Source organism: Archocentrus centrarchus, chromosome 5, assembly GCF_007364275.1.
Source record: "Archocentrus centrarchus isolate MPI-CPG fArcCen1 chromosome 5, fArcCen1, whole genome shotgun sequence".
Lineage (NCBI taxonomy): Eukaryota > Metazoa > Chordata > Actinopteri > Cichliformes > Cichlidae > Archocentrus > Archocentrus centrarchus.
In genome coordinates this window covers 27405591-27432227 of record NC_044350.1, presented here as the reverse complement: position 1 = coordinate 27432227, position 26637 = coordinate 27405591, and the positions used below count along the sequence as shown (strand labels likewise).

The 26637-nt window shown below is 37.8% G+C and overlaps 1 protein-coding gene and 2 long non-coding RNA genes across 4 annotated transcripts in view; 1 reads left to right on the top strand and 2 right to left on the bottom strand.

Annotated features, from left to right (window-relative positions):
• slc12a5a (solute carrier family 12 member 5a) overlaps nucleotides 1-26637 on the bottom strand; it is a 203261-nt gene that overhangs the window by 140483 nt on the left and 36141 nt on the right. The window lies entirely within an intron of this gene.
• LOC115779852 (uncharacterized) lies at nucleotides 18133-20299 on the bottom strand. The gene is made up of 4 exons (XR_004019952.1): nucleotides 20162-20299; nucleotides 19544-19665; nucleotides 18862-19005; nucleotides 18133-18198 (listed from the first exon to the last, which is right to left on the bottom strand). It is a non-coding gene; the product is annotated as an uncharacterized LOC115779852 (long non-coding RNA).
• On the top strand, nucleotides 20584-22231 carry LOC115779851 (uncharacterized). The gene is made up of 4 exons (XR_004019951.1): nucleotides 20584-20859; nucleotides 21114-21218; nucleotides 21628-21835; nucleotides 21978-22231. It is a non-coding gene; the product is annotated as an uncharacterized LOC115779851 (long non-coding RNA).

Here is a 26637-nt window from a genome sequence, read left to right as displayed (position 1 = left end):
CATAAACAACATAAAAGTATGGCTCTTATCCTGCCTTGGTTCAGGCTAATGGTGGTAGTGTAATGGTGTGAACAAAATGTTTCATCAATGTGACATCACAATATGAATAATCAGTATCTTTTGTGATTTATTTGAGCAAACACATTCATACTTATAAAAGAGGAACATAAGGATTTGACTGAGCTGAGGACGAATCAATCATATCCACAGATTTCTCTGTTTGTCACGACTTGCTAGACATGGACCCAAATGCAGACTCACCAGCCTGCCTGAATAAACTGAAAATACAACTTTCTTTAGAATTTGGACACCGGGGAGGCAGGGTAAACAGAAACTCAAGGAATTAAATATAAACATTACTTTAACTTTAACCATGAACAGAACTAGACTACGAAATTAAAACCACTAAGAGACCAATCAGGAATAACGGTTACAAGAAAAAACTCCAACACCAGAAACATCAAAATCAAAAAATAAATGCCAAAATTCCAACACAACAAGCCCAGAGTCCATGATAACGGATTGATTATAAAATTAATTAGTTAACGACTTAAATAATGAAATATCATCTAAATGGGATTCCAGTCCCTGTAACGATGTAAAGTTCTGCAAATTCATAAGCTCTTTTAAATGAACTGTGTAAAATGTCATAGCATGGCAGCTGCTTCTGGCTCAACAGGACAGGAGGAGTTTTGAACAAACTTGGGATTTAGACAAGAATGTCTGCCAGCAAGTAGATTATGGTCAGTACCCCAGTAACTGACCCAGAGTTTCTCTTTTCAGAAACGCAAAACCCAGAGATTTTCCTCATCTTACGGTTAACACACCTATTTCCAAAACTGCTTTCTTGTACAGACCCGTGGTCTGGATGCATTCTACACTGTTCAAACTGATGTCAATCTTCTGACTGATGAGAGCGAGAGAGAGAGACAGCAAGCATATTTCCAAATGTAGGGTTGAGTTTTCATTATCTAGTTCGGCCTCAGTAGCCAGCGGGGAAGATGAGCTCTGTTTGTTTTTGTTTGTGGGAAAGTTTTTAGCCCTCCATTTCCCCACTGGAACCTAGTTGTTGTTCTTAGAAACACATTAAAAGAAAAAAATGAGTCATTAAAGCCACAAGCTGTGCTTTCAGTCTTCAGGGAGGGACAACTTTTATAGAAAGGGAATAACAACAGAGGCTCGATTAAAAACAAAAACTATCTTATCTCTGCTTCTATGAAATTAACATTTTGGCTGTCTTTACTATATTTTCATTTGTGGGAGAGTTTGTGGGTATATTGCATATTAATATAGCAACTTCCCTGTTATATCCAAGCCTACACACTGCATCTTATAGAACTCTCCTCTATGATGCAGGATGGCCATCTGATCTGCATTCTGGGTAAGTGACAACCAAGAAATGGATATTCTAAAATATTAGTAAAAACAAGACTTTCATGGAAACAAATGCACTACAAGCTGCAACTGGTCCATGCTTCAGATTTTTAACTGCATGACTGTCAGATTTTACCTGATCTTCACGCTATAATCACATTTTTTGTGAATTTAATCAGTTAAATTGCACCATTTGCAGAAAGATAATTTATCAATCCTTGGAGACAATTTTATCCAATTGACTAACGTCATGACGTGCCGTTCTGCAAGGGGGCTCAATCAATGCTGGATCAATGTCCATGTAAAAAGCAGAACTTGGAAGAGGCCTTAGGAGCTCATTCCTTCTCATTTGTGGCTACCAATACTGGATTTCTGAACTGAAAATACCAATATGCCCACATTGATGTGTTTCACAAACTCATGTGATGTATGCTGTTACATGTACTGCAGACAGTCCTGAGAGTACTGGAAACAGAGTCAAAGCCACTCTGCAGGTCAGCGTGACGACACTTTGTGATGGAAATATTTCTGAATAATAATCCAAGTATAATTATCTACATTATATTCTGTTAAAAAACAAAACTGATGAATGAATGACAAATAATAGACTAACATTTGCCAATCCAGCTGCAGTTCTTAAATTAGCCTTTTTTTGTCTGCATTGTATTTTCTAATCCTTTCTTCCCTTGAAATCTCTCTTTTGTGGATCTTTTTGGTGTCCATAGTATAAACTGCCCAATTAAGAAGAGCAGTGCACGCTTCTGGAGAATACATTTTTTCCGACTGGAAGGCAAAACTATGTTGTAATAGTTCTTGAATAAAAGAAAAGCAATGAGTGAAGTGGTGTGAAAAATCTACACACTTCCAAACTGTAAGGCAAATATGACATTAATCCTACAGACACAAGAACATATTGTATGATTTCATCGCCTGACAGTAAATAGAAAGTGCCCCGGACGATGAGTGATACTGAAGCATTTTACTGTTAAAAAAAAAAAAAAAACATGTCAGAGTTTTCTGTTGATAAACTTTGCAATGGTAATACTGTTTCTAGATTGCTTCAAATATCTCTTTGGTATGTGTATTCTGGAAATTGTCAGCATCAACACAGATACACATCTGGAGTAGCTAACAGTAGTATTGGCTATTGTCTCGATCCACCTGGTTAATTGGTACAGATCTTTATAATCATAAATAATATTAACACTGTATGTAATGTATGTAAATGATTACATTGATTACAATGAAAAACAAACAAACAGTACGTTGTGATCTGTAGTAACTAATCTTGGGATCAGCATCTGCCTCAGGCTCCCGGGTCTGTATTGTGCATTTAACAAATCCACACTGGTTGGAGGTAATTTAAAACCTCGTGTTAAATGAATTTCTCTGTAAACACTGAAACTCCGTGACTGAGACAGACACTGATATGTGCAGTTGAGTATGTCGACCATGCTGTTACACTAGCTCAGCAGGCAATGACTGTGCTCTGAAGAGATGTGTAGTGAGTACTCCCGGGGGACAGGGGAACACTAATCTGAATGATTGAAAGACATAAGAAAGAGGACAAAAGCGGAGAGATGGAAGGTTGGTGAAATGGTGAAGAAACAGAAATAGGGATAAAAAACAGAAACAGAAGAACAGAAGAGACAGGTTGAGGAGGTAGAGGAGAAAGTGTAGAAAAAGTGGGATGTAATCCATGATCCGAATGGAGGGAGGCTTGCTCTTGGGAGTAGAAGAGTTTGAGGCTTTCAGACGGCCATGCTGGGTAAAAATAGCCCGGAGAAGCAGGGCAGGACTCCTCTATGATGAATAATACACAGATGAGGGGGGAGGAGGAGTGGAGTGTGGAGAGGAGGGGGCCCTGGTTGGCTTAGATAATATTATAATTAATTACAGGAATTGTGCTTTCCTCACTACCCCATCTAGTCTTTACAAAGACAAATGATGCCAAGTCTTTTATATTAATTGTTTATATTACTTGTTTATATTATAGAATGTAAATATTTGAAGGTTGCCGATAAGTCAAAACATGCCATAACTCATGTGAGACCACAGATCAGAGAGCATTACAAAACCATTTGGGTTTTAGAGAAGTGAGAGGAGAAATGTGAGGCTTTTATCCCCACTATATCCATAGAGACACAGGGATATGCAGTAAGCTCTTTCTCTGAATCAAATATTCACACAGGGGAGAAATGCACTGTATAACACAGATCCCCCATGGATCTGCCTAAGACACTTTGTACCACGTATCGATACAGGTACATTTCATTCTATAAATTCAACAGGCAGCAACCTTCGAATTTCATTTTCTTCCAGTGAAAAGCTTGAAGTAACCTCAGACCTCTATACGCATTACCTAATATTATCACACAGTCATAATCTAGACAAGGATGATCCAGACAAAGAAATATATAATAGAGTCTGCGTCACAATCCTGAATGAGTTACAGACTTAGATGCAATAAGAGAGTAAATAAAGATTTTTTGTGTTTGAAGCTCTTCTTCTACCATCAAACTCACATTTAAAATCTTTGCAACCTGAGCGTGCATAGGCAGATTCTGCTAAAGCACAGCAAAAAAAAAAAAAAAAAAAGTCACTCCACAAATTGGGGAACCTAATCAATCTGTCATATTCTACAATGACACAGTTCCTTATTGAATACTAGCAGCAACAGCAGCGGTGCATTGTTTGAGCCTTACTTGTGGAAAATTGATTGCCACAAGCATTATGTTGCTGAATGAGTTTGTTTACCCTGTTCAGTTTACAAAAATGATGGGGGAGATGTTGCAGCCACTCAGTTCTAAACTAATCACCCTGTCTCTTGATAACACAACAAAACAATGATGAATTTCTCTCAGTCAAAAGGTAGACAAATCATGCTGTTCGCTGTTAGACAATCTCACAAGATTGGCCATAATGCCCTGCTAATTGCCAATTCAGCTCTTTGGGGTGGAGAACTTTTACAACTATTATATGTCTGTACATATCCACGAATGTGGCGCACAGTTATCGTAATCTCTTTAATAAAATCAGAGACTATTAAATAGAAACTGTATGTGTGCTGGTCTCTTATGACGCTCTTGAGGAGCATCATGACATAGATAATGAAGCAGGTCAAAATGGACAAAATCCATTTATGACCAGCTGGTTTGTTGCAAAATCATCAGTTTTTCTTCTTTTCTTATTCTTTGGAACATTTTTATGGCTTACATAAACTTCAAAGGCTTGGCCAGAACCTCTTCTATGCGTGTGCATGAATGTGCATGTAACCCTTGTGAATATGCGTGTAAGAGGGGAGGCAAAAGATGTTGAAGTGGTGCAGATCTAAAACCAGGGGCTAAAAATACACTCAAAGTGCTTGCAAAATGAAACCAGCATTCAAATATTTAAATGACAATGCTGGTGTGACACTGAACCCTTTTAGCAGATTTATCAGCTCAAGGAGAAAGAATATATGGAGCTAAAGTTAAAGTTTAAACCAGTGAATAAATCAGCAGAGAGATATTCAAGTGCTTTGAATTCTAAAAAGCTATTTATTTGAAGTTCTGTTTAGTGGACCATGCCCTGTACAGAAAAACATCATTACACAAATATATGAAGCTTGTTTATCAAATCAGTTACAAGATGATGCTACCAGCTCCACAGTTGCTTTTGCGGGCACAACAGGAAGGGAATGCTGTCAAAAGAACTCAAGTTTTCAAAATGGATGCGGCTGTTTATTTCTGACTCAAGTAAGGCTACATTCTGCACCCTACCATGAAGTAACTGCTTAAACTCTCAAAAGCATGCTGTTAAAGGGGGACAGATGTATGAAGCAAGGATGCACCACTTCAGTATTTGGATTGGATAATGCTCTGATCTTGACTTGAAATGCTATATTGAGGACAACAAGCCATCTATGACCAGTCTGTTCAATTCAGCTGTAATGCACTGGTTAGCACCATCACCTCACAGCAAGAAGGTTCTTGGTTCAAAACCCAAGATCTCTCTGTATGGAGTTTACATATGCTCCCTGTACCTGTAGAGTTTTCTCTAGTTACTCTGGCTTCCTCTGACACTCCAAAGGCATGCGTGTTATGTTAATTGGTTATTAGCTGCCCATGACCACTCTCACCCTGGGCACAGACTTTTTGACCCTCTCCCCTCAGGCAGGAGGCTACGGTCCATACGGACCAGAACCTCCCGCCATAAGAACAGTTTCTTCCCCTCTGCTGTTGGACTCATGAACAATTACCCTAAGACTGTTACCACCACCCTCCACAAACGCTGATGACCCTATGTCTATGCACCTGTCTGATTGCACTGATGTACATATTAGTGGAATATAGTCTACATTCTTTTATCTTTTAATTAGTCTCTGCACTGTATATTTTGTAATTTTGTAATATTGTGCTATAGTTATAGCTCTAATATCTCTGTATATTTGCAATTTGTATACTTGTATATTGTCTTATAGTTTTTATACTTATTTGTTTTTTTCTGTAAGCACGAAGTACCGCAGCAATTTCCTAATGCTGTGAACCTGTTCACCCATATGGCAATAAAACCTTCTGATTCTGATTCTGATTCTGATGAATATGAGGTAGATTGGTAGCTAGCATGAGAGCTAATGACCACACTTTCTCGCTTTCCCTCTCTCTTTTGCTCACTCACTCTTAATGTCATGTTTGGTGTAACACTTATTTGAAGGTTTTACAGCATAAGGTGCTGTTGAGAACTCCATTTCATTTCATCTGTCTTTTATCAGCCACTCAACATGCAACGCGTGTGTGAGGAGCAATAAAAGGAGAGACGAGGCAAGGAGAAACTAGTGTGAATGTAAATAGCAGTATGCAGAAGCCTAATGACTCTCACACTGAGTTCAAATGAGCATAATGCAAATAAATTAGTTGACTAACAGTACTTTTTTTCCTACAATTTATTTGATAAAGTGAAGTAAGCAATGTTTAGGTAGAGTCTGATATTTCCTTAAACATAAAAAATGATTCCCAGTCTCTTCCTCGGTTCATTATTTAATACTGGTATCAGTTTGGTAGATCCCTAAAGCCAAGGTATGGAAAAAGTCAGATTGGTGAGTCACTATTCTAAAAGGTGTCTGTAAGACATGCACACCTCCATGTAAATTGGTGTAACAATATACAAGAAATGAATGTGCCTTACTGTTCATATTGAGTTGCATTAAAATATAGGACATCATAACAGAGTTTTACAATCTGTACATCCTGTCCATCAGAGAGTTTACATTATAAGCTAAATGGATAGAGCAAAGATTTGGAAAATTATATCTCAAAAGACAAATAGAAGCCCTAATCTGTGCCTGAGACCCCTGCCCCTGTCCCTGTTCCCAGGGTGGGGTGGTAAGAGCACAGCCTGTCCCTGCACCTGTACATGTTCCATGCGTGAGGACAGCCAGGGCCCAGCCTCAGTGTCAGCCTCTGGAATCAGCCCTACTGGGTCAAAGGTCAAAGTTTAGAACGGCACTCACTACTGGGCACTGCTGAGGTGCTCCAGTCAACAGAGGAGATGGCTGTGAGCTCTGTTCATCATGAGTATCCTGTGTCTGAGCTAGAGATGCCACAGCTGTGAGCCCTGCACAGCCCCAGTGGTTAAAGGAGACAACTGGGATCCTTGTGCAGCCCGAACCAGTGCTGCCAGAACTAGCTGAGCAGCCTCTGCAACCTGTGTATCCTGAGGAGTCTGTGCATCCTACTCGGCTGCCACAGCATTCTGAGGGTTGTGACAGTCCCAAGGGTCCTGACTGCATGCCCTATCAAGCTACCAAGCAGCCCCAGTCGCTGGGTCCTGAGAACCCTGTTTGTCCTCAGAATGTGTTGCCAAAGTCCCAATCATCGAAGAAGACTGCATGTCCTACTGACCAGTCCCAGTCAAAGAATCCTGAGCTTTCTTCGCAGCCCTCAGAGTCTCCAGCACCACTCCAGCTGCCTGAAGCTGAAGCCAGCTGCCTGTGGCTCCACGGGCCCAAGTCCTTGAGTCTCAGCCAATGATGCTGACCTCCAGCCCAGCCACCGGAGTAGTCCTGTCACTTCCACTGACTCTGACTTCTAGAGGGTCTCTATTGCTGATCACCCGGCCAGCCCCTTGAGCAGTGCTTTGATGTGTACTCCCTAATGCCATCTGGTCTCCAGTGCAGTGAACTTTTGTTTCTTAGTTTGTATTCCTGGCTTCTGTCCAGCCCCATTTACTTATCCATTTATTGCTATTTTGAATGACTCCAGCAATAAAACTGTTTGACGTCAAAGTCCTGTTTCCCCAAGTCCTGCCTCTGGGGTCCTATTCCTGCCTGCCACCCAGCGGTGTGTGACAGTCAGACCCTACACTGGTGTAGCGGGTCCTGGGTTGCTCCTGGTGCGCAACAGTGCCCAGCCTCATGTGGCGAGAGTATGCAGGCAGTTCCCGGAGGATGAAGGAATTGATACCATTGACTGGCCTCCACGCTCGCCAGAACTAAATCCAATAGAACACCTCTGGGACATTAGGTTTCAGCCCATCTGATGCAGCCAGATTGCACCTCAGACTGTCCAGGAGTTCACTGATGCCCTGGTCCAGATCTGGGAGGAGAGCCATCAGGACACCATCCGTCATCTCATTAGGAGTATGTCCCAACATTGTCAGGCATGCTTACAAGCATATGGGGGCCATACAAATTAATGAGTACTATTCTGAGTTGCTGCAGTGAAATTTCAGCAAAATGGATTAGCCCGCTACATCAATTTTTCACTTTGATTTTCAGGGTGTTTTTGAATTCAGCCCTCTGTAGGTTGATAAATTTAATTTCCTCTAACATTTTTCCTTTAAGTTTTTGAGCTTTATATATATATAAAATCATAATCCTAATCAGTACAACTTCTAAAATATAACCATCTTACATGAATTGCTGAGTTTGACATGAGATTCTGAGGTTTTATAGGAAATTTTTGTCTAAGTGTGCCAAAGAATAAATCTTTGATTATGCTTGTTCCAATAACATATTAATTGTGTAATTGTGTAGTGAAATTATATGTGGTGATAATTGCTCCAGTGTGTGAAAATGCTCCAGTTCATTGCAAGATAAACTTTCTAAATTGCCACTAACTACATATCTGTAAGTTTTGGATTGCTTGATGTATGAAATGTGGCATTTCCAGATGAAACCCTACTTTAAATTACATTTTCATTCAATCTTTTTTAAAATTAATAAAATAAATGTCATTTTTACTGTCATAGTACTTTAACCCTTCAGGCCTAACTGTAACAAAGCATTCTATTCTGAGTATTTTAATTCTGCCTTGAAGTCCTTTTTCTGTGCCTAATCAATAGACATGTTTTCCTGCACTATTTCTAAGAAGGACCCTGATGATCACATTTAATCAAACTACACACTGAATAGGACACAAGCACACATTTAAAAGCCCACTGCACAATGGCACAGTGAAAAATAAAAATATGGATTTTCTTTTTAGGCTTTTATAGTGAAAACAGTATATTGATATTTTGTGACAACATCTGTTCTTTTGTCATTTATCTACCTTGAACTCCTCGGCATTAATAAGGCTGTGCAATATAATGTAAAATGTAAATTAAACTAGAGCAACACATGCTTATTTTAAACGTTTGCCAGACTGACAATGTCTGCTGCACCAGAAACATCTGTCAGAATGAACAAAACTGCTGGTTAATCTGGCACTCTGCGAGAGATTTTGACGCTGGTGGCTCAGATGCCAGCCCTGTGTCCCAAACAAGGGATTGTGAGTTCAGTATCCAGCGAGCAAAGGAGTAGCTGATTGTAGTGCCATATTAGCTGACCCCAGATGTGTACTGAACATCAAATCCTCTGCAGTAATTCCAAACGCTGCTCCAAATACCAATCGAGGGCTGCTGGTTGCCATGGAAACGGCACTCCTGTCCAATATAGCAAGTAGTGGGTCTGCCAGTCTCTCTCTCTCTCTCTCTCTCTCTCTCCTAGTCTTACTTGCCGTTTTATCTTTGTGTTGTGTGCGTAAATGGCACAGCATACCGTTTGTTGCCATATTTGCTTTATTTTGGCTGTAGTTTGACTGGGCCCATGCTGGTATCCAATATTTATGGATCCTGCCTTTAATGTGCTGTAAGTAGGAGCTGAGGGATTTTTGTTTTGTTCTTTTTCACTGGGAGTGACCAGGATGGGCAGGATTGGAGATGAAGAGGAAATTTATCCACTGTGGCGACCCCTAAAGGGAGCAGCCGAAGAAGTCTTGTTTTTCTTCCCCTGATGGCTCTGATCGTGGTTGGTGTGAGCACACATGATGAAACATTAGCATTTGACTTTCAACCCAATTTTTCAAGCTGGTTTTTAGAGTAATCTGACATCTTTGGACAGTCTTTACATGGACCATGATCAGATTTTCAGAGGAGAAATGTGAGTTCAGCTGCAGTTGCTCTCTTGTTACTAATGCATCAGAAAATGCACGTCAGTCACTGACTAAATAAGTTTTAGCTTTATTTATTTATTTTTTTTATATAGAATGAAACATACTTTTATGTATTTCTCCTATGTATTTGCTCCAGTCTTGCATTCACATGGTTTAAGGCCTAACTTTTCTGTCTGTTGAAAAACATCCTTCTATATGTAATTTACCAACTGGTCCTTGACTATTTATGCTGGTGTCTCATCCATTCACCAGACTGCCCTTTTCCACTTGGCTGCCTGACCGCTCATGTGCCAGGCTGTGGTGCTCACTGCCAGAGCTTTGCCCTCTTCCAATCCAGTGCTCCTCCTCTGCCTTATGCCGCCTTCACCATGCATTCTCCTCTCATCTCACCTGCCTGACAGTCAAGGCGTCAAGCAATCCACACCGCTATGGCAAACGTACTCAAAGGAAACTCAACGTTCAATAGAGAATTTGAAGTGATGACAGAGGCAGCTGTTTCCATTTTGTTTTGTTCTTTTGTTCTGAAGTGTATCCGTTTGGTGTATTATGCTTCACGGTTTTAGTTTTTAGTTCACTTATGAGTGGCGCTTGCATTTTTCCCCATACTTTATAGTATGACTAACCTGACATGCCAGATGGTTTGAAACACAGAGCCATCTGGAAAGCTGTCCTATGAAACTCTTTGGAAAAAAGGAAGCCACATTCAAAAATACTTGACAGATGACTGGATAACATCTCTCTATGATCACTCCCAAAACAGGCCAGAATCTTTGACCTTATTGGCCATGAGCAAATCTCGTGAGACTTTGCAGATTAGTACTATAACTGCACAGGATTTGTAATTAGCTACATAGTACTTTATGATTATGGATGCACACATTTACAGAGGAACATAACCTTTTGTCTCAAATGATGATTTAATTCTGAAAGTGCACAACTTAAGGTGAACAATAATTAAATGTGCAACACCAGAAAAATTTCAATCTGCACTGAACAAAAAAACCAAAAACAAAAATCCTGACATGAAAAAAGTTTCTGAAGAATAACCTCAGTTTTATTTGATTAACTCGATATTACATTTTGCAAATGTGCACCAGAAAAATGAAACACTGCAGGTGCTCATAGTTTCATTTGTAAATAACTCTCAAAATTACTAACACTGAGATATTAAAAATAATCTGGATTTTTTTTTTCAGGAGCAAAAAAATATTTATGTGCCACACCAGATTCACATGGAGGCAAGCCCATAACAATGTATACCAGCACTCAAGGTTTAGCCACCAGGTTTTTTAAGGTTAAGTAAAGACTGCCAATTTTTTTGCTCTTGCAAACTAGTTGTATGACTTAAAGAGGACAGAGTTTCTAAACAAATTATTTCTATTTATTTACATTTGTAAATAAAACTGATGTGATTCTGAAGCATAATAAGCATAATAATAACAAAATACATGTAAATCTATTGTAGTTTTACTTTACTGTGTTGTTTACCAAGCTACATGAGAGTTTTGGTTTTGCCTGAAGAAATACCAGGGTAATATTGGTAATGTTCATTGCATGTTGTAGAAGATGTGTTGATTAAACACCAGCCCTAGGTCATGCTTAAAAAACAACAACACTGGATGAATGTTTCAAAGCTCTGACTTAGATCACCCAGACCACTGGGAATATCTGGCCAAGAAAACACAACCATGTCTTAATCTGCTTTCACAGCTAAGCATATTTAGCCAACAGGATTACAAGCATGACCATCACAGCATGCACGTGTCAGCAGAGAATATCAAATCAATGTTTGGCAAATGCATAAGCTTCTTATAGCTCCACAAGGGAGAAGTACATACCAAATTATTTTGAGGTATGACGACTGGTGACCGAGTTAGAAGAATATACTTTCAGAGATATTAACAGCTCAGTAATTACCGGGTCTATTTATTTTTCCATCACTTAAATTGTGTTTGTTGAGGAGTGATAGATATAGCCTGAGAAGTAGAGGATGAAAAGTCTGAGGTTTTGAATTTACTGTACAAAAAATCTGAATGTTAAAGAAGCAAGTATTAATTACACAATGCAATATTCTGAGTAGCAGCCAACAGTTAAAAAAAATGTGCAGAGTAGGCACTTGGAAAAACATACTGAACAGATAAGGAATAATAATAATAATAAAAAACACTATTCTAGCAAACTGTTAAAAGCAATTTGGATATAAAATGGGGGGTATTTAAATGTTGCAAACCACAAACAAATATGCGACCTTTATATCTAGTTATGTAGTACTTTGACCTCTGATGGATTTACACAAACAGAACTAAATATCTCTGATTTGCTGTGAAGGTGCAGTTCTCAGTGTGAAGTTGGAGCTGGGATCCTACACACAGGGTGAGAGTAGGCTAGTTTGTATGCTGCTGCTCTACAATGGAGCCAGATACCACAGTAGTGAGATGAACCGCTCAGAAATCCTCCCACATCTTATTTTCTGCCAAGGAGAAGTCAGAAATCACACTGACAAAAAATCTTAAGAAACTTAACTGAACTCAGTTAAATCATCAGGCGCTAATGAAACACTGAGCTTATGTGACGGTAACAATATCAGATTTACCTTTTACATGTACATGCGTCACTCAAATCAGTCTCGCATTGAGCACAGAAACCATGCACTGTAAAAAATACACATCTATTTTAGATGGTTTCCTTGACTACCCGGCATCCTAGGCATATCCATTAATAGCACATTGTGACGCTGATGCTGGTTTCCTGCCCTGAATAATGGGAAAGAAACGCGTTGAGGAGGAAAATGTGATCCTTTCTATACAGGATTTTCTCATTCCTTCTGCTCAATACCTCTTTAAAAAATAATAATAATGAAACAAAAATGTGTGACCACAATATTGGGATTCAACAGTCTAATCTATAGCACAGAGCCACAAAGGAGATTAGCACTGACAAGATCGTTAGCCATGTAGAGAGCTGTTTTGTCACAGCACCCTTGGTATTGATATTTGTGGTGCCAACCTATCTCTGGTAGCATAAGATGACGTCTAAGGAAGAGGATGTTGTTTTCTCTGTAGGAAAGATAAAAAACATAAAAAATATTTTCACCTCCACATTTGACTCAACAGAAAGCAGTTTGGGTGTTCAATTGGTCTGGTTCAATTCAATTAAGGCATTCAAAAAGAACCTGGACAATTGCACTCGGCCAATCTGAGCCTAATGCTGAAGGACAAGCCTCCACGCACTTCAACGCCTCGTCACTATTTTGCCACTTAAGGGAAAAAAGGAGCCAATTTTCCAGTGGTACACACCTACACAGACAGTAAACAATCACTCTATGAAGAGAGAGTGAGGATATAGAGAACAAGGTAATAAAATGAGATAGAAATGAAGGAACAGCAAATGATACAAATGAGTGGAAATTGACATAAAATGCTTAATATAAAATGCACTAATAACTTTTTTCTCCTTCACCGTAGATTTCTGTTAGAGGAGCAGGTTAACAAGAGAGGTATTGTTTTACGCAACTGTATGAGACGTCAGAATCCATTAGGACGCAATGGGAGATTCTAAGCAAGCTATGCAACAGCACCTATCTATAGAAGCTTCCTTCAGTGGAGACAAAATCAATTTCAATTAAAACCAATTCTGGCCAAGACAGGCATCCACTTCTAACTTAAGAGATGGCCGGAGACAGCAAATGACAGCTTCAACATAAGTGGCAGAGGAGCACACGGGGCATGCAATGATTTGACACGAGTTAGGAGCAGATGAGCTCTGCTCCAAACCTCCTCGATATGGTTACAGCTTCAGCAACCCCTTTATCAAAGCTCTCAAATCTATTTCCTCTTGGGTAACCTTTTGAGTTATATCTCAAATTATTTTTTAATTACTTTTTTCCCCCCATTGCTTTGACTCAAACCACAAAACAGGCAACAAGCAGGAAAAGAAAAGGAAGCATAATTTTTCCTAACTTGATCTGATGTTTTGTGGAAATGTAGTTAGTGTTGCCGACATCGGTTAAATGCAGAATGCACTAAAATCATTTTGAGCCAGTCAGCTGAATGCTAGATTTTCTCACTGTGAAAACAATCCTCTATTTACTGGATACAGCAGTCACAATCATTTTGGAATACCACAACACTGTGGAAAAATATGAATAGTAATTATGAAATGAACTTTACACACATTCACTTTTAAAGGATAGTTACAGGTTTTTCAGCTGGTGTTATTTTCCATAATTGAAGCTACTGTGGTTCTATTAAATTAGACCACCTTTTAGGGATTCACCAACTGTGAAATTTTGGACTGATACTAATATTAAAAAAAGCAATTTGGGCCAATACCTAAATACCCAGTACTAATTTTTCTTTGCAAAAGCACAAGATCCCTACAGTTTTCAAAAAGAAAAAAAAAAAATTGCTAATTTTACATGAGGCACTTTTAAAGCATGTCTAACTTAAAGTTAACACAGAGGCTAAGTGGCTGTCACAGTACACAGAAATTGGTCTATCACAACTTGGGTGTCTCTCTCACACACACACACACACACACACACACACACACACACACACACCCACACACACACACAAGTGTGTTTTGCTATCTTTGTGGGGAATTTCCATTGACTTCCATTCATTTCTACAGCCTAAACCTTACCTTTACCCTTTTCCTAACCCTAACCATCACATACCTAACCCTAACCCTAACCTAAACTCAATTCATACCTTAGCCCTAACTCTGACCCCTGACCCAAAAACAGGGTTTCCCCTTGTGGGGACAAGGTTCCAGTCCCCACAAGGAGCAATTGGTCCCCACAACGTAGTATATGTCAGGAAAATTGTCCCCACAAGGTATTATAAACATACGCACGCACACACACACACACACACACACACACACACACACACACACACACACACACACACACACACACACACACACTCATGGCCACATTCCTAAAAAACGAAAGCTCCTCTGCAATACATTATGCTTACAAAAGTAAAACCAACATTAGGTAACAAGCTAGTTTTGCTAACAACTAAAATAATCACAAACACCATCCAGAAAATCTTAGTCTAGTTTCAATCCACAAATAAAGACAGGTGGATAACATGCTTATTCATCCTATATCTACAAGCTAAGGTAAGCACATATGCTGGATATATTAGTGTCATGTTTCCAAAAAAAAAAAAAAAACAGGTCCGTGGTACAATCACTCTGAGAGAAGTATCAAAATGTCTCTCACATGGTGCACAGGTGCTGTTACTTGCTAAACTAATTTCTGAGCTCCTATAGTTTGTTTTTTTTTTCTCTAAATGCTTATTTGAAAAAAGTCACAAAAGAGATGTAAAAAGTCACTAAATCTTGGGAAAAAGTCTTTAACCTTGCAGCTATGAGATAAACTCAAGCACAATTATTATTGCTGTGAGAGTGAAAGATGTCAGGAGGAGGCGTTAAGAAGGTAAGCACTTTAGAAACACATCAGATCTCAGTTGGAAAAAAAAAAGAATCAGGCTGGATATCTATACTGATATGGACTGAGTAATGTGTTAGGAGTCCACATCGTTGGATGGAAATGAAAATTATAAACCTACACAAGACTGAATTCAAAGACACCCTGAAAAAGTGAAAAAATGATGCAGCAGGCTAGTCCAGTTTGAAAATTTAATTGCGGCACGGCCTTCCTGTCTGTCACATGTGCCCAGGCTGAATCTGCGCTCATCTGTGAAAAGCACAGGGTGCCAGTGGTGGACCTGCCAATTCTGGTATTCTATGGCAAATGCCAACTAAGCTCCACAGTACCGGGCAATGAGCACAGTGCCCTCTAGAGGATATTGGGCCCTCAGGCCACCCACATGAAGTCTGTTTCTGATTGTTTGGTCAAACACATTCACACCACTGGCCTGATGGAGATCATTTTGTAGGGCTCTGGCAGTGCTCATCCTGTTCCTATTGCACAAAGAAGCAGATACTGGTCCTGATGATCGTTTAAGGAGCTTCTACAGCTCTCCTAGAGTAACTGCCTGTCTCCTAGAATCTCCTCCATGCTCCTGACACTGTGCTGGGAGACACAGCAAACCTTCTGGCAGTGGCATGTATTGATGTGCCATCCTGGAGGAGTTGGACTACCTGCGAAACCTCTGTAGGGTCCTTACTCAACGTTAGTAACTTCAGAAAAGGCATCAGACATCAGTGGAGAGGCTTGTGCCTGATTTTAAAGATCCCACATCCTCTGACAAAAACATCAGCCACATAAATAAGACAATGGGTAGCACTTTCTATTACAGCTCGGTAATAATGTGGTAATAAGGGGGTAATAATGGGGTAACAAGCTGGAAACAAAAGGTAATAATGGGGTAATATACAGGACATTATCATCCAATTACCAAGGTAATTACCAGCTAATATCCAAGTAATACCACTAGTAACAACAGCGAAAAAGCTGGAAACAGAAGGTAATAATGAGGAAATTTAACGGTTATTGCCATCCAATTATCAAGGTAATTACCAGCTAATATCAAGTAATACTGCTGGTAACAACAGCGGTTACAATTGAGTAATATTCCACTGAAATTTATGTAAATGGATCGTATGGCCCCCAAAACTGATGGTAATGCTGTGGAAACAGAGATATGCCCATGAGGCTAAACCCTTTAGTAATAGTAGCTTAAAAATGTGGTAAAAATATTGTATGGAGATAGCAATAAGGAAGTAATGTTTATGCATTTAACTTTTCATAATTTTTAATAAATTGTAATAAACGCAAAATTATGAAGTAATATTGGCTAATGTTTTAACATAATAGGATGGTATTACCATGTTATAAGGCTTGAATTAATTATACCTTAGGTTCTCAGCATTCTGCTTTGCTTAATAGCCTAAATATTATGCTTAATGCTTTGGCTTATTAAATGGAAATATTTATGGTAATTTCTTTGTAATAAGCAGGAATCAGGGCTGCAAAATGCAAAACCGACTGTTTCTATGCAATAACCTATTTAAGTAAACTGCAACAAGTGTGAGCATTATCTGGAAATAATGGTGGTAGTTTCTGTGTAATAAGCAGGAATCAGGGCTGCAAAATGCAAAACCGACTGTTTCTATGTAATAACCTATTAAAGCAAACTACAAGAAGTGTGAGCATTATCTGGAAATAATGGTGGTAGGTTCTATAGCAATAACTGCAAAAACCATCAGATTACAAGAAGAAATTTCTGCTTGTTTACATATACTAAACTAAAAATGCTGACCAAATTCCTTCATGAACTTGCAGTTTTATTGTCATTTTCCTTAAAGAACAAAGCAATGTCTGTATAACACAACATGGATAAACTTGAAGCAACCTTATAAAAATGATAACTTGATCAATGCCTGAACATAAGTAAATAAAGAAATATTCTATTCTAAGATATGAGATCAGGATTTACAAAATGAAAATAACAAACAACCAACATCAACAACACAAAGACATGCGAAAAAATAAAACAAAGTAAATCAATAAAACAACCCTATGGTTTCACTTCTTATGGGTAATATTCAAAGAAAAACTTATCACACATGAATAGTTATCACAAAGAAATTAATAAAACATCATCCAATCCTGGAAATAGCTGGAAAAAACAGACTTCTCATTAACTAAACTATTCATGTTAAAACTGCAAACATTTTCTCAAAAGGTTGTGACAAAAAAATAGAAAAAAGCAAGAAGAACTTCCTAATTCCCTTTGATTTTGTAAGAGATGGGCAACAACTCTCTCTCTTTTTTCTTTTTGTCTATTCTTGCTCTTAACTCTGGCTCATCATCAAGGAAAACCTTTACCTCTTTTGCATACTTAAGGAGTGAGCCGCCAGTAAAGGGTGGAACCCTACATTTCTCCTCGCTGTCCGCTACCAAAAGGACTTCAGCAATGACGGCTGTGTAGGCAATAGTGTTTCGATCCACGTTGAGTTTTTCACAACTTCGGTTCAGGCTGTGTGTTTTCTTGAATGTTTTAAGAACAAACATATACCTGTGTTTGACATCTTCTGGGTGTTTCACTGTAAAAGCCAAGAACAAAACAATCACAACACATCCAGAGGCATGAACAAGTAAGTATATATGTGTTGAATTGTTTCCAATATTTACACTCTTAATACCTAAAATGTTAAATCACACAACTGAGCAGTCATACAAGACATAACTCACTGTGACACATAGCTATATGACTGTGTCAGCAAATCTGACATTTTCTAAAAAAAAATGTAAAAAAAGAATGTTAACTGCTACATAACATACTTCTTTTGCCAAACTGTGACACTTTCTTCTTCTTCTTCTTCTTGGCCTTCTTGCTCTTTTTCCTGTCACTCGGTCAACAAGACGACTCAGAGTCTGAGGCTGATGAATCTGAGGAACTGGAACTTGAGGGGGAATGATGTCGTTTTGCTGAGAATTGTAAAAAAAAAAATAAATAAAAAAATAAAATAAAGTGTACTGTGAAAAAGAGACAAGTGGAGTATACAGTTGTGATCAAAAGTTGTGACAATGGCACAAAGTTTTGTATCCATCTACTTTTACATGTTTATATTAAATTATTTATAAATGTGTCTATGACACAGTGAAAATCTATCACAAACAATTCGTCCGTCCATCCATCCATCCATTCTCTTCCGCTTATCCTTTTCAGGGTCACGGGGGGGCTGGAGCCTCTCCCAGCTGACATAGGGCAAGAGGCAGGGTACACCCTGTACAGGTCGCTAGCCTGTCGCAGGGTCAACACAGAGTGCTAACTCGCAAGCAATTCATATTTTTCAAAAACTGTTACTGGCAAATAAATTTTGCTTTCTTAGTGTTGCAACTGCTGAAGCCTTTGGCCACGACTCTAAAAACAAACCATTTTTTTCATTGACCGGACTGATGGAAGATGACTGACAGTTGAAGTTCTTCAACAGGTTAGATTATAAACTCTAAAAAAATGGATGAGGTTATAGATTGTAGGTGTCCTCTGTTTATATATATATATATATATATATATATATATATATATAAGCCATATTGCATTTTTAAATTATCAATCAATCAAAGCAGATCACAATTTCTGTGTTTCACCTGAAGTAGTAGGGATGTTATCCAGTGCTTTTTTCAGCTGTTCTCTGAGGAAATTTCTTTCATCTTCAAGGACAGTAATTTTGTCTCTTAGCTGCTGAATTATTGCTGTAGCAGTTGGAGCCAACGTAGATGGAGTTCCTGGTGCTATAATGGTAAAAAAAATATATATCATCACAAAACAAAAGAAAAAGGACATGTTTAGATACAATGAAAACCAAGGAATCAATTTTGATGTTTTAATTGTATTATACAATGTATGGCAACATTGTTGGGTTTTTTGTTTGAGTTTCTCTTTTCCATAATGTTCTTCTTCTACAACAATTAAATTATTTCGGTGTCTTCACTGTTGTGTTATTAGCAGATTCTAAAATATATGTTACGTTTCAGTCTATGGCTGCCAATAAATACTAACTTTTGCTTCAAACTTTACTTGTGAATACAGTCAAATTCTACAACAGAATGCTTTTTAACATATATGACAGTTTGCGCTTACAAAAATGAGTAATGATAGGTATTTTCCCCCTGTATTTTTGAAGACTTAATAGTGAAGTGTAGGAAGTTTGAGAGGAGTATAGAATTAGGGGGTAGTGATTTATAAATACTGGTGCATTAAATGTGTCATACTGAAAAAGCCTACATGAGTGTAGTCAATTAATGCTTGTGGATAAGATTGTATACTTACTTTCTCCTTTACCCTCTACATTGTCAAGTTGTTCCACCTGTGCAGATCCAGCACTGCCATCAGCACTCACAGATGGATGTACCTGGTTGGCTGTGTTGTACCTTCTTCTTAAAGGCATAGCTCTGAAATGTTAGAATATTGTATTGGAAACATTCAATGGTTTACTGGTAACTTTGGAATATTTAATGGCTATCGTTAATAATGAGCCAGTAATATAGTTAAGCAAATACAAAGTGCAGAATTTAACTTTTTTTTTTTTTTTTTTAAATAAGGATACAGGAAATACACCTGACTATAAACCAATAACCCTCTGGGTCTACACATATACACAATGGTCCAATATCAAGTATTTTTTGACAAACCTCAAAACATCAAATATCAGGATCAAAATAAACCACACAGTGATTCAGACTGACACAAACTAGTTCCTTTGTTGTATATATATATATATATATATATATATATATATATATATATATATATATATATATATATATATATATATATATATATATATATATAATAAAAATGTGCCAACCCCGAAACATCACAGCATGTTATCAAAAAAAGACAAAAATGCGCATAATTTTCTGTAATATTAAGAATTCATGTTCTTACCTTGCAACCTTACAACAGTAGAAAGTATGGCGATTTTATTCCAAAGACACTCTTGTAATCCAGTGGTTTTTGCCAGCTTGGAACTGTGAGGTACGCCAAAAAAGGAGGCAAAGTGTGGCTGTTGGCGCCAACTTCTTCTTTCTCTCTCCTCCAGAGATAAAAGAAAATGCGCATATTCCCACCAGACCGCAGTCTGCCACCTACTGGCAGCCGGTTCTTTCCAGCAGAGCTTAGTTTGGAGGGGGAAGATTTAAAGTGATGCACAGGCACTCCTACGGCTGTAACGAAAACAGGGTACATTGTCCCACTTAACTGAATCTAAATTGACAATAAATCCAAATAATGTGAACTTTTTTTTTTTTTGCTTTTTGCACTTAAAGAATGAAGTTATTTATTATTTTTTATTTACTTTTCTTACTGCCGTGGAAGCAGAGTGAATGGGGGACCATTAACTGACGGACCAGACAGCTGCTTTACTATCTGGCGCCAGTATGTGATTCATACTCGACTTGCAGTCCATTCAACATGAACACCGCTGAAAAATTATTAAACATAACACAAAGGGGAAATAAGAAGAAGCTTGTACTTATAAAATGGCTTCAAAAACTGAAATTACTCTCAAAAAAGAAGAGATGCTCTCTGTGTGAAAGAAAAATGAAAATGAGAAAAGGTGGCAACACAAGAGATGGATATCGCTGGTAAGTTCTTGATTTCCTATAAATTTCTTAAATTTGACCTATGTCTTCCATATGCCTGAATTACACATTTCTAGGTTAGTTATTTGCATTTGGAGAGTACTTTGAAAGTACTTTAGTAAGACATTTTGTAAAATACCATCAGCTAATCAGCACAGTCACAAAAATTTAAAATATTATTATTGTTGTTTATTGATATTTAATGTATTAATTCATGTATTCATTATGTTTTACCAAATGGCATATTTTGTTCAAAGGGTGTGTCGAAGACATAATAGATTCATGTCCAAATCCATAAGAGATGGGTCTATTTTCTCAGGCTCTCGCTCCTCCTTGACTTCTTGGATGATGTTCATGCATAGGTTTGTTACACAGACATACATATAGTCATGATAAACAGTAAGTACATATGTACTGCATGTAGTAAACTATTTTGACTCATAGCATAATATTAAACACAAACTGTTGTAAAATTAGGTAAATGCAACCTTGAATGAGCAGCAACAACATTTCATTATTTGTTTAATAAAAGCTACGCAAAAATGAAGAAGCAGTATATGAAAATTAAGTACTAACTAAGTACACCCCATGATTAAGTAGTGTGTAGAACCACCTTTAGTAATATCCCTTCTATTCTACCACATTATTATTTTATAATAATTTCATACATGTGACATAACAGTAACACCTTTTACATGATTAAGAAGTCAGTAATAAACTGTGTTAATATCACATTAACATTATTCATATAGGTTTACTACATTGCTGCAGGTTTGCACAAGGGCTAAGACTGAGGCAAGTGGACTTAATTGAAGAGGGAGTCTGTGGAAGCAGCCGCACTTTGTCCAAGATGTCCAAGACACTAAGGAGGGTGTGTGTGCAAGCAGTTAAGCACCTGAAGAGGAGGGGGAAAATGAGAATAGGTGGAAGACATGGTTTTGTTGTCATTGATGAGAGCAAGTTTTGTCACAAGAGAAAGGTAAAGATATGAATTTATTTAAGATATTAATTGGTGAATAATGGTGATAGGTACATCTGTATCTATGAAATTGTTGTTCAGACAACTGCAAATAAATCATGCCTTAACACTGTCCTCTTTCCAAAAACTTCTAATTTTTCAGTATGCACGCGGGCGATTTGGTGCTACTTGGCGCAGGAGAGGCTGGGTTTTTGGATTGTTGGAAGTCAATCAACGGAGAAGGAGGCCTGTGTTGAAATTTGTTCGCAGACGAAATTCTGAAAGACTACTTCCTATTATACAGCGATATGTTAGACCTGCAAGTACAATTTTGAGTGACTCTTGGCGTTCCTACTGCAGACTGAGGCAACATGGGTATATACACTACCAAGTCAATCACCAGAGGTTTTTTGTTCACCCTGCCACAGGAGCACATACCCAGCATATAGAAAGGTCCTGGAGAACCTTTAAGCAAGAGGTGTACCGTTTCAGAGGCAACATGACTGAGAAGTCACTGAGAGAGATCCTACATTTTATTGAGTGGAACTACTGGTTGGGTAGACAACACAGAAATGGACCCCTTGGTCGCCTTTTCAAGGATATAAGAGCCATACATCCAGTACAATAACATCACCCCTGTGGCTGGAGCCTTTTTGCATGGAGTTTGTATGTTATCTCCAGATCTGTGTGGGCTCTCTCTGGCTACTCTGGCTTCCTCCCACAGTCATGCATGGGGTTAGATAAATTGGTGATTCTAAATTAGCTCTAGGTCTGACTGTGTAAATTGACCCTAGTTGTAAATGTGAATAGTTCGTCTCGGCATTAGCCCGATGACAGACTGGTGACCTGTCCAATGTGTAGCCCATCTCCCGCAAATGACAGCTGAGACAGGGTCCAGCTCCCCTGGAAAAAATGCATAGATGGATGGCATTTTGTTTTTGTGTATTGGACATTTAAAATATGTATTCCATTGTCATCCAGATATAAAATGTGCTGTGACAGAGGATCTTCTACACTCCTATGCAATTTCAAAAACTATTTTAAATAGACCTCTTAGCTATGCTTAATATTGTGATCCTCAAACAAATACAATGCAGTTATTTTCCAGCGAGCTTTTAATGAGTGTTTTATGCATGTTTATTTTTTTAAATCTAATACTTAATGTTTTTCAAACAGGTAGTTTAGCATTTTCCATGTGTTTCCAGTTCATCATCAGAACTCTTGACTTTTGTTTTATTCAGTGATTAACTTGGCAATAAATACAGTCAGTTTACAAGCCTGATTCTTGCTTATTACACAGAACCTACCACCATTATTTCCAGATAATGCTCACACTTGTTGCAGTTTACTTAAATAGGTTATTGCATAGAAACAGTCGGTTTTGCATTTTGCAGCCCTGATTCCTGCTTATTACACAGAAACTACCATGAGCATTTCCAGTTAATGCTCACACTTCTTGTAGTTTACTTAAATAGGTTATTGCATAGAAACAGTCGGTTTTGCATTTTGCAGCCCTGATTCCTGCTTATTACACAGAAACTACCATGAGCATTTCCAGATAATGCTCACACTTCTTGTAGTTTACTTAAATAGGTTATTGCATAGAAACAGTCGGTTTTGCATTTTGCAGCCCTGATTCCTGCTTATTACACAGAAACTACCACCATTATTTCCAGATAATGCTCACACTTGTTGCAGTTTACTTAAATAGGTTATTGCATAGAAACAGTCGGTTTTGCATTTTGCAGCCCTGATTCCTGCTTATTACAAAGAAATTACCATAAATATTTCCATTTAATAAGCCAAAGCATTAAGCATAATATTTAGGCTATTAAGCAAAGCAGAATGCTGAGAACCTAAGGTATAATTAATTCAAGCCTTATAACATGGTAATACCATCCTATTATGTTAAAACATTAGCCAATATTACTTCATAATTTTGCGTTTATTACAATTTATTAAAAATTATAAAAAAGTTAAATGCATAAACATTACTTCCTTTTTGCTATCTCCATACAATATTTTTACCACATTTTTAAGCTACTATTACTAAAGGGTTTAGCCTCATGGGCATATCTCTGTTTCCACAGCATTACCATCAGTTTTGGGGGCCTTACGATCCATTTACATAAATTTCAGTGGAATATTACTCAATTGTAACCGCTGTTGTTACCAGCAGTATTACTTGATATTAGCTGGTAATTACCTTGATAATTGGATGGCAATAACCGTTAAATTTCCCCATTATTACCTTTTGTTTCCAGCTTGTTACCCCATTATTACCCCCTTATTACCACATTATTACCGAGCTGTAATAGAAAGTGCTACCAGACAATGTATGTGTTGAGATTTTTTTGTACATTTATATGTAAAATGATCAAAGAGAGAGACAGTTAGAATTTTGTTTTCTCTCACAGTGCACAGCCTCAGTGTGGGTGCTGCTGCACAGAAAGAGAGCAACAGGAGAGCAATGGGAGCACAAGTTCCATAGCTGAGCAATACTCTCCATGGATTTTTTTTGCTAGCTTTGTTCAAAAATAGAGGTTTGAAAAGCTGCTAATCCTAGATGACAAAGTCATCACCAAATAGAAAATAGTGAGAGAGAGAGCGAGAGTGTTTTGTGACCAAGCTGCGAGATACTTTTCACATTAAAAAATTCGTTAAAAAAAAAAGATCATCTGAATCCCTAAACTGAGAACAAATTACCTACGCAACAAATAAATATCTGAATAGGTGAATATAGCCCAAGGGTATCTGGCATTCAAAAAATAAAAAAATTAAAAACTGCCAAATCAAACAGCTATCTGCGGAGCTACCTGCTGCAACTACCTCTCGTGAATAAGAGAGCAAGAAAAATAAAAAGTAGCTTCTTATTGACCTTTGTATTTATATCACCTGAGAGGGGGAGATATGCACACCTTAGAATTTAATGACCCTGCATAATGTACAGGCAATGTACATTATTTAATCCAAGAAAAAACTTTAGATGACAAAATGGTGCACGCAGTTATACCCTGGACCTTACATCACTGTGAGACCAGAAAGAATGTGATGTCATATTTAACTCTCAAATTCCAGCCTCTGAATACTCACCTTTCAACAAAGACAGGACATTTGAGTAATTCGCAATTCACAAGAAGACACAAGACAACACTTAGTGTACAACAGTTCAACTCTATATTGTCATCTTCAATAGTGAATAACTCTTTGTTATTAGTCTCTAGCACATTACAGTCTGCACATGTCACGTGTCATCCAGCCTAAGCACATAATCTGGGAGACAAGCCATTGTGGTCTTCAGGGAAAACAAGCTCTGACCTTTCAAGTATTTGTGTAGCCATGTCATCACGCTTCTTATGTGAAGTGCACAGGAATCCCCACAATCTCCTCCCACTCATACACATGGTGAGTTAATACAGCCATACACAGATTGAGTGTGAGAGAGCGAGACACAACCAACCCCCAATCATGCAATTCCTTTCATTAATAAACTATGCCTGTGCCTGGAGAAGAGTTCAAGCATGAAAGACAAAGCATTGCATAACACATGCATGGAATTCTAAAATCACATGCTTGGCTGTGGGTTTTCACAAGTGGGAGTGTCAGCCTTAAATAGCTTGGATTATAACGAGACGTGGTTCACAGTGAGTTTGCCTCGTCCAGTCCTTCATGCCTCTGTGGCAGGGGTGGGCTAAATGGGATGCTAAATGGACTAAAAAGTGAGAAACAAACAGGCAAATCACAAGAATACATGTTATGCCATTTTTTTTGTCTCTGTTAAAAAGAAGAATTCTGTTCTTTGTGTGTATATATGTGTGTGTATATTATATATATATATATATATATATATATATATATATATATATATATATATATATATATATATACCTATTGTACATGAAAGAACAAATCCAGTAGCCACATATATATATTTCTTTTCAGCCCCACTTATACTGTTCAATTTTGCATCAGTGCCATATAATTGGCAACTTAATCAAACTCCCTTTACAAATTTATATTAATCTATTCAAATATTCTACTTTGGTATTTTGTTATCCTAATCAACATCAAAAATCAGTGTAGCAGCACATGTAATGACAGTGTCTAAAATTACTAGAACCTACAGATACAAAGAACGAATCCAGCAGCCACATGTATATTTTTAATGACTGATTATATATTAATTTATTGTTAATTAAAATAAAACTACTAGTCTTGATCTCAAAATTCTACTGAACATATTAAGTATTCAATATTTCACAGAATACAGGTCAGGGCATATACTTGTGTCAAACTGACACAGAGAGCAGAAGATGAAAACATCAGGACTAAAAATGAAACCACTCATGTTTTGTTTGTTTTTTTTAAACAGTTTGTTACAAACATAGCTTACTTTGAACTCCTTGAATGCTTTTTAAAAATATAAATTGTAAGCTCACTTTGTAAATAAATAGTTTATTTAATTTTCCATGACTATGATGGAAACTTCTATACTGTAATCATTAATCGGCACAGTCACCATCATATTTAGGGCCCGAGCACAAAATGTGCGAAGGCCCTATTATAATTGCTCCGTTTATTTTTTTTTATTCAGGTAAATGAATTGGCTTTTTGGGGGCTTAAAAACTCATGAAACTTTGCACATGCATCATACCTGGTGAAAATCTAAGTATTTTAATGGCATCAGGAAAGGGCCAGCCAAAATGCCTCAGTAGCGCCCCTAAAGTCGAGCCCCACCACTGTGTTTCACGTACATTTATGAAACTTACTACACATATGTATCATATCCAGACGCATAAGAAAGCCTCATGGAGTCATGCTCT